This window comes from Lissotriton helveticus, chromosome 2_1, assembly GCF_964261635.1.
Source record: "Lissotriton helveticus chromosome 2_1, aLisHel1.1, whole genome shotgun sequence".
Lineage (NCBI taxonomy): Eukaryota > Metazoa > Chordata > Amphibia > Caudata > Salamandridae > Lissotriton > Lissotriton helveticus.
The window spans coordinates 492288833-492302075 of record NC_136059.1 but is presented as its reverse complement, the minus strand read 5'-3'; positions in this window follow the sequence as shown (position 1 = coordinate 492302075).

Below are 13243 nucleotides of genomic sequence, written 5' to 3'. Positions count from 1 at the left end.
GTTGGATATTTGGCACAGTCTCCCGTGCCTCCTCTGGTGATAAAGAAACCGATGTTGTTGGTCTCGCCACAGGAGTTGGTCGAGGATTGTCCATCATATCCCTTAATTCCGCCCGGCTGTAATTTAGGGGATGTTTCCTCATCATGTGCCTATGCATGGTATGATTACCATAGCTGTATTTTTTGTCCGTCCCTCTGGACAATTGTTCCTTGCATATGAGGCATGTTGCGTACCTGGCATTGACCTTTTTTTGGCCACGAGGGATGGAAAAAAACTGCCAGATGAAACTGGGTTTCTTTCTTGAAACCCGGGGCAACTCTTCCAGGAATTGTGGTTGTTCTCCCTCCTCATCCATCTCTTCATCTTCCTCCTCAGTGTTGGTAACCACCTGGGGAGGTGGTCCTCTCTTCCCATGAGGAGGTGGAGGTGGTGGTGGGGGTGCACCAGCTGAAGCAATCAGTGAAGCCATTTTCATACAATCAAAATAGGTCTTCCAAGAAGCAAAATAGGTCTTCCTCTCACAATAATGAAAGTCAGAGTGAGGAAAGAAGGAGTGGTTTTCATCATTTGGAAAAAACAATACTTCTTAACCAATGAAAAGTGTTATTTTTAGGTCACATGACCTAGCCTTCCATAATTATGAAACTAAAAGTGAAATGAACCAATGAAAAGTTTTATTAACAAGTCACATGACCTCTCACGCTCATGTTACGCGCTGCGGAACGCTCCCCGGTTAGCTTCCGGGTCGCTCCCCTTCGCGCCCCGGTCCGCGCCCCGGGACACTTCCGGGTGCGCTAACGCGATACGTCACAAGACGCATTTCGCAGCAACGCGATACGTCGCGCTTTCGCGCCGGGGATCGCTTCCGGGGAGTTGCGTTTCGCGCCTCGGTCCGCGCCCCGGGGCACTTCCGGGTGCGCTAACGCAGTACGTCATAAGACGCATTACACGGCAACGCGATACCGTCACTATGTTGATTTGTTACCGGTTCGCGGACCGGATCGCGGAATCGAATTGAGCTAACGGGAAGCTTCCCGGTTAGCGGACCGGGAGCGAAACAAAAAAAATATTTAAAAAAAATTATTAATAAACATATAAAATATATTTTTGGATTTAAAGAAGAATACATTTTACAGCTGTAGATATTAGCTTTTAAAAAACCAATGAAATTCACTGAAAAAACCATAGGTTATAGACCATATATAGTTAGGAATTAGCATTTACAAAACCTTGAAAATTCACTGAAAAAACCATAGGTTATACACCATATATAGTTAGGAATTAGCATTTAAAAAACCTTATTTTACTCACACAAAACCATTGAAATTCCATATATAGTTAGTTGTACTAACTATATATCGCGCACCCGCAATCCACTGCTGATGATGTCACATATTACATCATTCATGACATGGTCAGTGACATCACTGATGACATCACTGATGACATCTCAAATGACATCACTGATGACATCACTGATGACATCTCAAATGACATCACTGATGACATCACTGATGACGTCATCCAGTGACTGTATAATTCTGTAAAGTTAAAATATGTCTTACATATTTAAGAATGAGTGGATGTATAAATGTCTGGATGAAGGATTTAGTAGGTGCATGACTGACTGTATGAGTGAGTGGTTAAATGTGTCTCACTGAGTGCATGGGTTAGTGACTAAACTGTCTCAATTTGTGCATCATTATGTTTGTTGTTCTATAAACTGCTGCATGTGTTGATCATTAGCTATATGATTAACTATATGCGTTATTGATTGGTTGCCTACGTATTTGTATGGGAGACTGAGAGTGTGTATGGGTGGCTGGGAGGTGTATGACTCTGTGCATAGATGTGTGAGCAGTTGATTCACTAGATGTATGGGTTCAAAAGTGCATGTGGAAACAGCTGTATGGGCGGTTGACTGTGTGCATGAGTGTATGGGTGAGTGAATGGATATCTCAGTGCTACATGTAAAAGTAAGTACATATGTAAAACACAGTACATGTGAGAGTTGACATATATAAATAACTGTGCATAAGAGCCAGTGAATGTGTGAGTGGCTGTATGGATCATTGTGAACTTGTATCAGGGATTGTATAAGAGAGTAAATATGTGTTAGTATATCTTTGAATAAGTAAGGTGTGTATAACTGTATAGTTGAGAAAATGGATGTGTGATTGATTCTTTGCATGACTGACTAGGTGTGTGTGTAACTCTATGGATGAGTGACAGTCTGTGAGTGTCTGTTTACACTTACTGTATCTAAGGTTATATTAGAGTCTGAAGAGCTTCATCGTATTATCACATGAATGATGTCATCAGTGATGTCATCAGTAATGTCAAATGAGATGTCATCAGTGATGTCATCAGTGATGTCATTTGAGATGTCATCAGTGATGTCATCAGTGATGTCATTTGAGATGTCATCAGTGATGTCATCAGTGATGTCACTGACCATGTCATGAATGATGTAATATGTGACATCATCAGCAGTGGATTGCGGGTGCGCGATATATAGTTAGTACAACTAACTATATATGGAATTTCAATGGTTTTGTGTGAGTAAAATAAGGTTTTTTAAATGCTAATTCCTAACTATATATGGTGTATAACCTATGGTTTTTTCAGTGAATTTTCAAGGTTTTGTAAATGCTAATTCCTAACTATATATGGTCTATAACCTATGGTTTTTTCAGTGAATATATATATATATATATATATATATATATATATATATATATATATTACCTACTGGCGATAAAAGTTTGGGGGGGATTCGTCAAGGGGGGGCCGAGATAAAAGGGGGGTCCCAAAACGTGTTTTCCCCATGTTAATTTCCATAGGGCGGTTGGACTCACTTTTAGCCCGAACGGCTGAATGGTTTTCCACCAAACTTGGCAAAATTGTAGGGACTGGTAGCCCGATGTGCCTTTGCTATGTCTCAAGATATGTGCTCCAGTGGTTTTTACGAAAATTAACTTTGAAAAAATATATATTGGGCTACATTGGGCTATATATATGTTAGAGCCCAAATGTAGCCCAATGTAGCCCAATGTAGCCCAATGTAGCCCAAAGATGGCCACCAGAGACAAAAAAAAAAACAAATGTAGCCCAAATATCAGCCAGATGTAGCCCAACTATAGCCCAATGACAGAATGTCCCAGAGTGTTCTAAAGAACAACTAGAGCGCTAACAGTCTTACTTATGACAAAAGTATGGCACACCTGAAGTCATCTTGATTGGAATAAAGTGTTAACACTTAAAACATTTAATTTCCAAAGGAACAAAAGGAGGGGGTTCATTTTGCCATAGAAATTATGATTAGTGCTGAAGAACGAAAAATTAGGGCACATTTTGAGTGACTTCTTGAATCCTCTTATATTTCATTAAAAAAAATTATGATATGCAGACTCCCAAGATGGCCACCAGAGACAAAAGACCCTGTGCTTAAAAACTCTGTTAGCAAAGCAGGCATTTGAGATTTAAAAAACGTTTTAATATATAAAAACATTATCCGCTAATAGAATTAGCATTTAAAAAACCTTGCGAATGCAATGAAAAAACCATAGGTTTCAGGCCTTATATAGTTAGGAATTAGCATTTAAAAAACCTTGCGAATTCACTGAAAAACCCATAGGTTTCAGACCTTATATAGTTAGGAATTAGCATTTAAAAACCTTTGAAATTCACTGAAAAAAACATAGGTTTCAGGCCTTATATAGTTAGGAATTAGCATTTAAAAAAACCTTGCAAATTCACTGAAAAAAACATAGGTTTCAGGCCTTATATAGTTAGGAATAAGCATTTAAAAAACCTATGAAATTCACTGAAAAAAACATAGGTTTCAGGCCTTATATAGTTAGGAATTAGCATTTAAAAAACCTTGCAAATTCACTGAAAAAACCATAGGTTTCAGGCCTTATATAGTTAGGAATTAGCATTTAAAAAACCTTTGAAATTCTCTGAAAAATCCATAGGTTTCAGGAGATATATAGTTAGGAATTAGCTTTTAAAAAACCTTTGAAATTCACTCAAAAAACTATAAGTTTTAGTGGTGTTATAGTTAGCTGGACATTTTACTCATACAAAACCATTGAAATTGCTCCTATATAGTTAGTTGTACTAACTATATTTCGCGCACCCGCAATCCACTGCTGATGATGTCACATATTAGATCATTCATGACATGGTCAGTGACATCACTGATGACATCTCAAATGACATCACTGATGACATCATCCACGTGACAATCACATACACCTTTTCATACACTATTACAATTTTTCATCACTCTTTGTAAAATACAGAGTATCATATTTAAATCCATTGTCACAGCAATACAAGTATATAAAAATCCACTCAGTGATTCATAGATGTATACACACATCTAATCACTTACCTATGGATTCACTCATACATGCTGTCAATGAACAATAGAACACTATCAAAAATACTTATACATCTATATCGACATTAAACAACAGCACGCGTCCTATTCACATATGAAGTCATCCTACTCACTTATGCAAACAATGGATCATACTTACATATTTACTTAGCAAAACACTTATACAAACACCACTTCTTCTATTCATTTAGATAGTAAGTCATACTTAGTGAATTATAAAATCATTATTACAAGTATACAGTTATCCATACAGTCACTCACACAATCATTGTGTCTTATGTATACTTATTTATATACAACAACTTACACATACACTGCCTTTTATTTTTCTAGTTTGTTGGACCTGTACCATTGAGAAATATATTTGCTCATTACCACACCCATAAAGATATTCACTCACCCAAACAATGTTAGAACATGTAGTTTTAACTTCATATATCTACTGGATCAACTATTCACACATCTTTGGACAGTCACACACCCCCCACCGAACCACACACACTTTCACACTCCCATACAAATACTCAGTTAACTAATCAATAACTAATATAGACTTTCACATAGCTAGTAACCAACTGTAGAATCAGTTTACACAACAACTGACAAAGTGATACAGATATTCACACAGTTTAGTCACTATCCACTATATTTAGTGAGACATTATAAATTGGTCAAGTAAACAGTCAATTACACTGCTACTAAATCCTCCATCCAAATATTTATTTATATATATCCACTTATTCTTCAATGCAAATTGCTATATATATAATGCATATTTAAATAACGAAGCAAACCACATTCACTGGATGATGTCATCAGTGATGTCATCAGTGATGTCATTTGAGATGTCATCAGTGATGTCACTGACCATGTCATGAACGATCTAATATGTCACATCATCAGCAGTGGATTGCGGGTGCGCGAAATATAGTTAGTACAACTAACTATATAGGAGCAATTTCAATGGTTTTGTATGAGTAAAATGTCCTGCTAACTATAACACCACTAAAACTTATAGTTTTTTGAGTGAATATATATATATATATATATATATATATATATATATATATATATATAATTCACTGAAAAAACATAGGTTTCAGGGGTGTTATAGTTAGTAGGACATTTCACTCGTAGAACAGCATAGAAATTCCCCCGTTATAGTTAGTTCAGCTAACTATAACTTGGGCAACTAAAATGCACTGATGATGACATCACATATTACATCACTCATGACATGGTCAATGACATCATTTGAGATGTCATCAGTGATGTCAGTGACCATGTCATGAATGATGTAATATGTGACATCATCAGCAGTGGATTGCGGGTGCACGAAATATATTTAGTACAACTAACTATAGAGGAGCAATTTCAATGGTTTTGTATGAGTGAATTGTCCAGCTAACTATAACACCCCTAAAACTTATAGGGGCAGATTTATGAAGGCCTTGCGCCGCCGGTGCGTCATTTTTAACATGGGAAAAAGTGACGCACCGGCGGCGCAAGACCTTCATAAATCTGCCCCATAGTTTTTTGAGTGAATTTTAAAGGTTTTTAAAATGCTAATTCCTAACTATATAAGGTCTGAAACCTCTGTTTTTTTTAGTGAATTTCAAAGGTTTTTTTAAATGCTGATTCCTAACTATATATGACCTGAAACCTATGGTTTTTTAAGTGAATTTCAAAAGTTTTTTAAATACTAATTCCAAACTATAACAAGCCTAAAACTTATATTCTTTTTTAGTAAATTTCAAATATTTTGTTAAAGATAATTTTTAAATATACTAATTAATACATTTCTTTTTTTTTAATAATTTTTGTTTTTTATAATAAATCATATTTACATATTTTTTTCCTTTCTTTATATTTCACATTTTATACTACAATAATTATAAATCTAAGTACAAAAGTAATTTTTTTAATTCTTTAAAAAAAAAAATTTATTATATGATTACAAGGTCCGCGCACCGTCAGAGCTCCGTAAGCACACCGTTAACTTTCTGTGCGGTTACGCCGATAATTTTTTTAAATTTCAAAAACATACTAACTACTAATGTAGATTTTAAAAGTAGACAATATCTGCATTAATGAATGATGTTTTTTTTAAACTTTTAAAGACCGTATATTATTTTTAAAAGTAATTACTAATCAAGCGAGGGTAGGTCGCACGTGCACGCAACGTTAGAGCTCTGTCCTCGCTCCGTAAACTCTGCGAGCGCTTACCTCCCAAGTATTTTGAATTCTAAAAACGTAATATCTAGGTATTTATTGTACATTTTAAAGGTAGACAATATCTGCTTTACTATAGAAAATGTTTTTTTAAAACTTTAAAAAACAGTATATTACGTTTTTGAAGTACTAACAAATCTCGCGAGGGTACGTCGCACGTGCACGCAACGTGAGTGCTACGTCCGCGAACCGGAACCTCATCGAGCGCTTACACTCGAAACTTTTTTCAAGCTTAAAAACGTTATATGTACGTACAATGTAAAGATACACATTATCTGGGCTAATAAAGAACATGCTTATTTAAAACTTTTAAAGCCCGTATATTACTTGATTAAGCAATTACAAATCTCGCGAGGGTGTGTAATACGTAAATCAATCCTGAGTGCACCGTAAACTTACGTAAATAAGACGTAAACGCACCGTAAGCTTACGTCTAACCATGTGACCTTAAAACAAAAGATTTCATTGGTTTATATTACTTCCTACTCCAATTGTTGAAAGACCCCTCCAATGTTCATCATTCTTTTTTGGCTTTCAGAGAAGTAACACCTGTTTTCCAGTCTCCAGACATCTACCTATTGAACTTTTTTTTTTAAATGGCGGAACAACCTGACTCAGACCATTCTTCATCTGAAGAATTTGTTGCAGAGGAACCTCGTACAACTAAACAAAAAGAATCAATAGTTTGGAAATTTTTCACCTTTCCAGACAACAGGAAAAAAGTAAATGCGCAATTCGTCACCTGCAAGATCTGTCAGTCAGTGCTGTCAAGGGGAGATCCAACCAAAAAACATTCATTTGGAACCCACAGCATAGAGCGGCATGTTAAAAACCTACACCCAAACAATTGGTTAAAGGCTAAGGCGCAAAGATTACAGAAGGAGGGATCACAGAAGGAGGGCTCTCTTCCTAGTACTTCTGCTTCAGCATCTGGAGTACCACCAATGCCAGCCTCAATGGTGGCAAACATTCAGCCAGAGCTGAAAAATCTAATGTTGCAGTGTATACATTGCAGTAAACTGATAGCCTTTGGCCAAGAGTCAATTCAAGTAATCCTACAGAAGAACAGGAACCACAGGTGCACCCCATAAGTTTTTTTTTTCTCATAGTTTGTTCCAGTTGAACAGTTGTTTAGTTTAAAAATTTCATTTTTTTACATCGTTTCTCTAGCAAAACAAAAACAACAAAAAAAAGTTCTTTTTAGAACTACCTCTACTGGTTAAAAAAGAACTACATTTCTATGTTTGTATGTAAAAGTTTGTCATAGTGAATGTCAAAGTGCAAAACTATAAGGATGTGGTACAGCATAAACCTATAAGTTGTTTACCTATAGTATACTGTAGTACTTCCAAAGCACTGAAATGTGACATATGTATATAAATATGTTACAACTCAATGGGCCAGATGTATGTAATCTCCATTTACCTACTCTTAAATACCAAATCATACCTGTTCAACATTTAAGAGTAGGTAAATGGGATGTAGTTAATTTCTCTTTTTTGAAATGACCAAATCTGTATAATTCAGTCATTTTACTGAATCGGTATTTATCAATTCAGTAATTGCCATTGATTCCTATGGGCCTTGAGGCCCATAGGAATCAATGGCAATTACCGAACCAGTAAATACCGATATGGTAAAATAACCGAATTGTCAAGGGGGACAGGTTGTCACTTTGACACCCTGTTGCACCCCTGATTCTAACTTGTGTGCCATGTCACACACATACATGCTCTTACGGCTTGTATGTGTGCCACATGGCACAAATGTACATGCACAGATGTGCATGTACACAGGAATTCGTTATTTACCACCGAATAGTATTTGGTGGTAACTAACAAATACTTAAGGGCCTGTGGCACTGTTTTCAGTGCCACCTACATCTAGATTCACCAATTTGGTAAATTTACCGATTCGGTATTTTACCGAATTGGCAAAATTACCGAAACAATAAGTTTACTGATTCTATACAATTTAAGGCTCCTACATATCAAACACCAAATACCAGTCGGTAACGGCCGAAAACAGCTGTTACAAACTGGTGCTTGGTGTCCTACATCTGCCTCTATGCTTCAATCTGCACTATAAGTAAAACTGCATGAATTAATTTATATGTATTAAGGGTAATTTATAATAGCCTTGTGTGTCTTTTACACAACTATTGCTTCACATGCGTGATGCAACAGTGGTACAAAAGATATACCATAAGGTATGCTTTTTACAATCTGATGTACTTGCAAAGTGCATCATATTGTAAAACAATACACCAAAACAAGGCTTTCCTACATACATAGGGAATGTACAAATGCAGGAATACCACCTAAAAATGAATAAGTAAAATTTATAAAGTTTCATTCAGTCACTCTTGGATTTATACTACGTAAAAAACCTTCACTGGTTTGCAAAACAAAACAAAGAGGTGTAAACAAAAGTGAACACAAAAGGGAAGAGGTGTGAGAAACAGACAGAAGGAAGTGCACTGGGGGAAGTGGAGTGCCAATAAATGAAGGCTTGCTAACAGGTAAGAAATGGATAACAGAGAGAAGGAAGGAAAATAAGATCAAACACAAAAAAATAAAGAAAGAGGGAAACTGACTGAGGTAAAGAGGAGGAGTGGTAGAAATAGAAAACAAACAAGATTAAGTGTAAGGGAGAGAGATGTAGAGAGAGAGAGAGAGCAAGGGACTGAGAAAGAGGGAGGCAGTTATTCTGTCACAATAACAGAGTGATAACAAACTTATTTTTGTTTCTCATACTTACCTTACAAATAATAAAAACTTAGACACTGTTGCAAAAAAAGTTTTTTATTTATTATACTTACCTTCTAAGATATAAAAAAGTTAAGGAAATTATTTAAAAAAAATGTAATATCTGTAAAACACAAGAAAAAAATTAATTGTAATGCATACAATGTATATTTCACAATACAAGAAAGAAGGAAGAAGATTAAGAGACGGGAAAGTTAGATGGCACACGCAGAGGGACAGATGCCACAGGTAGAGGGTAAGATGGTGCAGGCAGAGAGTGAGATAGAACAAGTAGAGGGTGAGATGGTGCAAGCAGAGGGTAAGATGACACAGGCAAATGCATATATTATGCAGACAGAGGGTAAGATGGCACACACAGAGAGAAACATGGAACAGCCAAAGGAAGACATAGCACAGTCAAAAGAGAGATGGCAAATGAGCGTGGCACAAGGGGAGTGACGACACAGAGGGAGTGAAGAAAGAGTGAGAGAAGGGGACTGAGTGAGGGAGCAAAGAAAGATAAGTGATGGAGTGCGGGTGAGTTAAAGAGAGTGAGTGTGAGTGAAGGGCAGTGAGACAGTGAAGGGACAGAGGGAGTAAGGCTAACAGAGAGACAGTGAAGGAAGAGAAGTGAAGATGTCAGAGTTCAGAGGGAGTGACAGAAGGAGTAAGTGAAGTGGAGTAACGTGAGTGAGGGAAAATTAATGAGTAAGGGAGCAAAGGAAGGAAAGAGAGGTGAAGGGGAGTGAATCAGATGGACTGAGAAAAGGTAAGTGGGGGAGAGAAGAAAGGGGAAGGGGACTGAAAGAAGTGGAATAAGGTGTACTGAGGGAAGCAGACTAACGAAACGAGGGTGAGGTGGGTGAGAGAAGGACAGTGAGGTTGAAGAAAGACAAGTGATAGAGGGTGGTTAAAGTCGAGTGAGCGTGAGACAACGGGAGTGAGTGATTGAGAACACACAGGGAGTGAAGGAAGGAGTGAGAGAAGAGGACTCAGTGAGGGATCAAAGAAAGGTAAATGAGGCAGTGTGGGTGGGGGAAGAGGAGTGACAGAGTGAGGTGATGGAGGGAGTGAGGCCAAGAGAGAGGGAGTGATGGAAGGATAGACAGAAAGAGAAATAAAAAAGTTTTTTTGTCAGTTGTACTTACCTTATAAATGAAATATCTGTGGAAACGAAAAAACTAATCAGTTATAATATATTATTCACAATACAAGAGACAAGGCAGGAGATTAAAAGTCACAAAAGGGTACTTACAGATAAAGTAAAAGATGAAAAAACAAAAAGGGAAACAAAGGAACGGTGAAGGACAAAAAGAGGGAAAAAGAAATAAAGAGAGAGCAAATAACTAACAGGATAATGAGGCAGATAGATTCAGAGACACAGAAGGAAAGACAAATGAACTGAAAGTGAGTAAGGGACTAAAGGAATGGGAGTTAGCAAAACTAAATGAGGAAAGAGGAGTAAGGGAAGGGAAATGAGGGAGAGGGAAGGGGGAGTGAGTGGGGTGCGTTAACGACAGTGAGGGATAGAAGGTTTCCACTTACAATTACTGGTTCATCTACTTTTCTTCTTTTTGCTACAGCCTCGCTGCAATTTTTCTCGTTTTTTCTTTTTTGCCTACCACACGCTTTTCAAATAGAGGATATTGAGGTAACTTTGGAGCATACTCTCTTCTTAACCTATTATATTCCTTTACACAATTTAGATCTGCACTAATCTTTGTCTCATCAAAATCAATCAAGTACAATCCAGATAAAGTTCTGACTCAAGATAAAGCAACAAATGACATACCCTCCTTGAAGACAGAACTTCCAATATTCACCAAAGCACTATCTACACTTAAACCTTGAGATTTATGAATAGTTACTGCATATGCCAAAGAAACAGGAAACTGTTTTCGGCGCACATATAAATCTTTCACAAGCAAAAATCGAGCAGAACAACGACTAAACTGTTGTACTTCTTCAATTCCATCAAATTTAATTTTCAAAAATTCAATTCCATCTCTATTTCGGTAATTCACAAAATCAACAACATGACCCATTGCTCCATTTACTAAACCTCTTTCCACATGTAAATTCCGTCGTAAAATGATACGACAATTTAAACATGCATATATTGAGTCTTTTCAAAACCAGCAGTTTTAGATATTGTCTTCTCTAAAGAACCCAACTTTGATTTTAACTTCTCTGACAAAACAATAGTAACTCCTTCATGCTCTATTTTATCAATAGCTTCCAGTTTCACAATCTCTTGATTTTCTAACTCTAACATTTTGTTTTTGAAGACTGAACATTCTCGTAGAGTTGGCATCAATCATATTACAGTTTTGTTTTCAGCAATATTCTTATGGATATTCTCTGGGAGAATATTTTGATTTGGAAACAAATTTGACATTAATCGTGCCTGTAAAGCTTCTTTGCCATTCTCAGTTACTTTTCCAATCCTTACATCCTGTAAAATGTTTTTGTAATCTTCATCCTTTGCCTCTCGCATATTTTGACGCAGTTCTGCTTATTTGTAATATAACCAGATATTGACATTTCCAATGCTTCTTAGGCACTTTCTGGTATCTTCATGCATAAGCATTTGAAAGACTGGTTGTCCTTTCACTGGAGTTAGCTGCAGTAGATCTCCCAAAAAAATGATGTGTTTGCCTCCAAATAACACATCATACTCTGTTTTGAGAATTTGTTGCATTCTTAAATGCATAAAAGCAAGCATGACATTTGATACCATGCTTACCTCATCAATGATAAGAAGTTTCATTTTCTGCAGGACTCTGGAAACTTCACAACAAGCTTCACCAGATAGCTTGTGGTATTGTAATTTATTATCATGCTCTACTGGCAGCATCAATAAATGATGTAAAGCAATTCCTTTAACCCCTTCTGCGCTCATGACGAGCTGAGCTCGTCATGAGTTGTGCCGCTCGCACGCAGATGACGAGGTCAGCTCGTCATGTAACGCAGCTTTTTGAAAAAAGCCCCGCAGCGCAAAAATAGCGGCCGCACGCATGCGGTTAATGTTATGTGCTGCCAAGCCAGTTGGAGCTGTAACAACACAAGACAGTGATGACTCTGTTCTTTTCTGCTGATAAGTTGCAATTGCTTTAATCAGAAAACTTTTCACAGTTCCTGCTTCCCCACTCACGTACAGTCGGACAGGTTCAAATGACGTACATGAGCACTCTTTTTATCATGACGTAAACCATTCTCAATCTGTTCTGTAACTTCAGCATATATTTCTTTCTGCTCCAAGTTTAGTTGTTTTTCCAAATCTTCTAAGTTAACTACATCCTCCTGAGTGTGTTCCATATCTCTTTCCACCTCATCCATGGCAGTGGAAGCTTCATTTTGGATAATTGGTCCTCCTAGTGGATCCTGACTCAATGAAGCAGAACTCTGACTGTCTTGAGAACTGCCTCTAGCAATCTCTGCTGCAATGGTAGCTTCTTGCTGTATTTCATCATTCAACATTTGCAGATAATTTGAAAAAACAGGACATTCTATGGTATCCTTGGTTTCATTGAAAGAATCTTCATAACTGAGAAAATCTCCAAGTAGTTCCTCTTCTGTACTCCATGGCTTAAAGAGTTGCAAAAGAGCTAAATAGTAAAATTCCCTTTTGTCAAGAGATTCACAACAATTTCCAATGATTAATCAAATGTCCTTTTCTTTGTTTCATCAGACATCCTTCGCATCCAATTACAGCATATACTCCTTTACTGATATCTTCTGTCATATTCCTCTTAAAAGTATAGCTTTGCAGTACTTCATAGAGACAAACGTTCTCAAGATGACTACTTCTATTTGGATAATATGTTTCCAACATGTTTGTCTTCAAAATATTTGT